Genomic DNA, 5,639 nt, shown 5'->3' on the forward strand with positions numbered 1-5,639 from the left:
GGGCGCTAAAACGGCCTGCAATAAGCGTTTTAGCGCCCTGAAGTGGAAAAAGAACTCTGGTCTCCACCGCTAAAACTTCCAAATCAAGAGTTTTAGCGTTGGAGTCAGTTAAAGTCAGTTGAGCATCCACCAAGTTTGGACGCTAAAACGGTCATTCCTTAACGTTTTAGCATTTTTGTCAGTTAAAAGCAGTTGAGCATACGTAAAGCATGGACGCTAAAACGGTCACTTATAGACGTTTTAGCGCCCACATCAGTTTTCTGTTTTTAATTGTAACACTATAAAAGGCAAAGCCTTCACACTTAGTAAAAGATCTGGAATTTTCTCTCTCTCTCTTAAACTTTAGTCTGACTTCTCTCTAAATTCTCTTAGTGTTTTAGTTTTTGTATTAGGATTTCTTTGTAATAGTTTGGAGATTGAAGACTTTCAACATGGAAATGAAGTTTGATTCTTCTTTTCTTGTCTATTCCTTAGTCATGTCTGAGTAGAGTCTTTGTAGTCTGAATGCAATAGAACTCCATGATAATATTATGTTGATCTGATTAATATGATGAAGTATTTTTCATGTGTTGATTTGAGATTTTCTGATATAATTATTTCTATCAAGGAAGTAGTGTAGAACAGGGATGTTTATATGACTTCTGTATCTGATAATCTCAACATCAGAATTCTAGTACTCAAGGGATTGATGCTAGAGTTCTGATGTAATCTTAAGACTTTAGTATTTCATGCATGTATTAAGAAAGAGATCACCAAGGGATTGGGGTTTCTGATTAATGTATCTATCAGGGTAGTAAGGGATTACATCTTGATGATAAGTAAAAGGTTGATTAACATCACATGGAAAAGAATTCATCATATGATCAGTTTTTACATGGGTTATTATGGAGGAAAGTTGTTTTCTGACTACTTGTTCTTTTATTAATTGTTAATCCATATTTATTTTGTGTCAAATTACTTACAATCAATTTTCTGGTGACAAATTATTCATGACTTTTACAAATTCTTATCTGATTCAAATTAGTTTTCTATGGTTTATTGGTGCTTGAACACAATTCCTCGTGGGAACGATCTTTACTCATCATTTTATTACTTGTACGACTAGTGCACTTGCTAAACGTCCAACAAGTTTTTGGCGCCGTTGCCGGGGAATTTGTTTTTCAACACTAACTGATACCATAGAATTCTAAGATTGAATCCTTTTATTTTCAGTATTTTAGTTTATTTTAAGTTTCTGGTCAATTTTGATTCTGGTATATGCGAGGTACACTTGATCCGAATTTGTTGTTGTATGATCCAGAATTAGAAAGGACATTGAGGAAGCACAAAAGGGCAGCCAGGCAAAGGAGACAGTTACAAGAAATTGGTGAATCCAGTACGGTTAATCAGGAAGAGATAATGGCAGAAAATCACAGACCACCACCACCACCACCACAAAGGACACTGGGAGAGTACATGACTCCTGCAGTGATTCCTCCAATTGGGAGTGTTGTGCGTCCAACAGTGGAGCCCAACAACTTTGAATTGAAGCTTGCTTTGATACATTTGGTGCAGAAGGATCAGTTTGCTGGAACCAGTGCAGAGGACCCTTACTTGCACATAGAGAACTTTCTGTTGTTGAGGGATACTGTGAAGATAAATGGTGTCACAAGAGATGCAATTCTGTTGAGACTATTCACTCATTCACTGACGGATGATGCAAGGAGATGGCTGCAATCATTGCCACAAGGAAGTATAATAACTTGGGATGATCTGCAAACCAAGTTCTTGCAGAGGTTTTTCTCAGCATCCAAGAGGGCCAAGTTGAATGATGAGATTACAAGCTTTAAGCAGAAAGAGTCATAATCCATTTATGAGGCTTGGGAGAGATTCAAGACTTTGTTTAGGAAATGTCCACAGCATGGAATTGAGGCATGGCAACAAGCAGCAATCTTCCTGCAAGGAATGACCACTAACACTAGAACCTTGGTGCATGCCACTGCTGGTGGATCATTGACTACCAAGACTCCTCAAGAAGCCTTGGATATCTTTGAGTCATTGGCATCTCAGGAATTTGATAATGCCCCAGTGGCTGACAGAAGGACAAGAATCATCAGGTTGGATGGGTATGATGCTCTGTTGGCAAGGAATGATCAGCTGATGCAGACACAGAGACAACAGCAGCAACAATTGGATACCCTTATTAGGCAACTCTCTTCACAAAAGGTAGCTTCTGTGGAAACCAAGAGTGTATGTGCTATCTGTGGCAAAGGCCATGTGACAGAGGAGTGTGATTATGGGGGATCACCAGAACAAGCAGAGGTGAATGGAGTGTGGTATGATCAGAATAATCAAAGGAACTACAACAATCAGGGAAGGAATGTTTATGTGCCACCATGGAAGAACAAGAATCAACACCCAGGATTCAGCTATAGTTCCAACCATCAATTGAACCCACCATTACATCCTCCACCACCACATATGAAGGAGCAGTCAAGTTATCCTGCTGCATGGGAGAAAACGTTTGCTCAGTTATCTAAGACAACTCAGGATTATATCCAGGGGTCTAATTCATTCAGGGAAGAGACAACTGCATTCATGCAGGAGACCAGAACTTCTTTCAGAAATCAGGAAGCATCAATCAGAAATTTGGAGACCCAGATTGGTCAATTATCAAGACAGATATCAGAGAGACCACAAGGGAAATTTCCAGGTGATACATTAGTGAATCCTAAGGAGCACTGTAAAGCAATTATGACAAGAAGTGGGTTGGTACTTCAACCAGTGAAAAAGAATGTGGAAAATAAAAAGAATGAATAAGAGGTTGTGGTTGAAGATGTAGTCTCTGATGATGAAGTAGAGAAGATGGGAAATGAGAAAAGTGAGAAGGAAGTAGTTGTTAGAGATGTTATAGTTGGAATTGAGAAAGAAGAGGAAGGGAAGGACAATAAGAATGAAGGAGAGGTAGAAGTTGGTAAAAATGCTTCCCCATAAAAGATGATGAAGTGGGAAAAGAAGAAGATGGCTGACAAGAAAGAACAGCCAGTTATTTTATCTCCCTATGCTAGAGTTCTCTACCCTCAAAGGTTGAAGCAAGAGATTCAGAAACAACACTATGCAAGATTTCTGGATATCTTCAAAAATTTACAAATTAACATACCATTTTCTGAAGCACTGAAAAATATGCCTCACTATGCAAAGTTCATGAAGGATCTTCTTACTAAGAAGAGGAAATTAACTGATGGTGAGACAGTGGCCCTAACAGCAGAGTGTAGTGACCTAATCCAGAAGAAGCTTCCAACAAAAAGTCCTGGAAGCTTCAGTATCTCTATTGCTATAGGAGATGTGGAGGTGGGAAAGGCATTGTGCGATTTGGGAGCCAGTATAAACTTGATGCCGTTGACTGTATGTAGAGCTTTGGGAATCAACACTATGAAGGAGACCAATCTTATTCTGCATCTTGCAGATAGATCTATCAAGAGGCCTGAAGGTGTGGTTGAAGATGTCTTGGTCAAGGTAGACAAGTTTATTTTTCCAGTGGATTTTGTGATTCTTGACATGGAGGAAGAGGATACAGAAAGTCCTCTATTGTTAGGAAGACCCTTTTTAGCAACTGCAAGATCTTTGATAGATGTTGAACAAGGAAAGTTGTTGCTAAGGGTGGATGAGGAAACAGTCACAATTGATGTATTTGAAACTATCAAGCACCCTGTTGATGTGGGGGATTGTTTTAGATTGGATGTGATACATGAGGTTGTGGAAGAAGTGAATAAAGAAGAAGAATTCCCAGTTGAGGAAGAAAGATCAAAAGAAGAGACAGGTACAGAAGATTACCAAGAAGAGCCAGAAGTGGAAGAGCTTGAGAAGAAGATTGATGACATTCCAAAAGGAGCACGTAAGGTAGAGCTTAAAGAATTACCTTCAAATCTGAAGTATGTGTTCCTTGGGGATGATCAAACATATCCAGTAATCATCAATGCAATGTTATCTGAGAGTGAGGAAGTGAAGTTGATTAAGGTACTCAAGAAGAATAAAATGGCTATTGGATGGCAGTTTTCAGATCTTAAGGGTATTAATCCTTCCTTTTGCACCCACAAAATATTGATGGAAGAGGAAATCAAACCAGTAAGGCAACCACAGAGGAGACTCAACCCCACTATGAAGGAGGTAGTGAGGAAGGAGGTTGTAAAGCTACTTGATGCTGGGAAGATTTACCCTATTTCAGACAGTGCTTGGGTGAGTCCTGTGAAAACAGTACCCAAGAAAGGGGGGATGACTGTGGTGAAAAATGAGAATAATGAACTGATTCCCACAAGGACAATCACTGGCTGGAGAATGTGCATTGATTACCGGAGGCTGAATAAGGCAACCAGGAAGGATCATTTTCCACTTCCTTTCTTGGATCAGATGCTAGAGAGGTTGGCAGGACATGCTTTCTATTGTTTCTTGGATGGTTATTCAGGGTACAATCAGATAGCTGTGGCACCAGAGGATCAGGAGAAGACTGCTTTTACATGTCCATATGGAATATTCGCATACCGGAGGATGCCTTTCGGCTTATGCAATGCTCCTGCCACTTTTCAAAGGTGCATGCTTTCCATTTTTTCTGATATGATAGAAGAATGCATAGAAATTTTTATGGATGATTTTTCTGTATTTGGTTCTAATTTTGATGTATGTCTAGGGAATTTAGATTTTGTATTAAAAAGATGTCAAGACTGTAATTTGGTTTTGAACTGGGAGAAATGTCACTTCATGGTGACTGAAGGAATCGTTCTTGGACACAAGGGCTGCGCATGACAACCATTCTAATTCCTAGCATTGTTTCTGAAAAAAATGATTTTTTTCTATTTCTGTGCTTAGGAAGAGTTCTGAGAATTAGAATTGCGTTTGTTAACATATTTTATTTTTATTTCGAGAATCAGAATTACGTTTGTTAACACAATCTTTTTTTTCATTCTGAGAATTAAAATTTCATTGAATACTGGGTTGCTATATTACAAGAAATTGCAGGTTTGGAATTGTTTACCAAAAACAGTATAGCCATCACCTGAAAGGATTGTGAAAACTCCGGTCATAGGAATGACATGAGAAGAAGAATAAAGTGAAAACTCCAATTTCTCTCTCTCTCTCTGAGGATTTCTGGAACTGAAGGGGATGCCTTGATGAAATGATGAAGCTCCCTATTTATAGAGAACCATACCGCCTCCGTTCTGGTTTCTTGAACTTTCCAGCCGCCATTCAACGTTTCTTGAGTTTTCCGGTGAACGCATCCAATTCTGAGTTCTTGAGCTTTCGGTACTGGAAGCTCCTCCAACGTTCGTTCTTTCCGCGTTTGGAAGAATGCTCCAGAACTTCTCCGTCCAATTTGCAGTTTAATTGAATATAAAATTCATTTGTAAACTTTCAATGAATGAATAGTATGATAATAATAATAAAATAAACAATGCTTTGTCGATATTTAAGAAGAAAAGTCTAACAAGATGCAAGGTTCAAAGCAGCACGTGGTTCTGCCTGACACAATATAACATATAACCTTGGGTGAGAGTGAGAGAGAAAATCGATTCTCTTTTTGTGCCCAGAATTAGAAAAGCAGAATTTTTTTGATTCTTTTTTTTGTTCCCCAGCATAAAAAAAAACCGGTTCATCCCGGGAAAAAA

General features: G+C 38.7%; 1 non-coding gene across 1 annotated transcript; it reads right to left on the minus strand.

Moving 5' to 3' along the window:
* Nucleotides 1-1,800: 1,800 nt before the first annotated feature.
* Nucleotides 1,801-1,907, minus strand: LOC133288731 (small nucleolar RNA R71). The gene has a single exon (XR_009748394.1). It is a non-coding gene; the product is annotated as a small nucleolar RNA R71 (small nucleolar RNA).
* Nucleotides 1,908-5,639: the final 3,732 nt, after the last annotated feature.

This window comes from Gastrolobium bilobum, unplaced genomic scaffold (genome assembly GCF_033153095.1).
Source record: "Gastrolobium bilobum isolate Gb01-03AN ecotype WA unplaced genomic scaffold, APGP_CSIRO_Gbil_v1 utg3094, whole genome shotgun sequence".
NCBI classification, from domain to species: Eukaryota; Viridiplantae; Streptophyta; class Magnoliopsida; order Fabales; family Fabaceae; genus Gastrolobium; species Gastrolobium bilobum.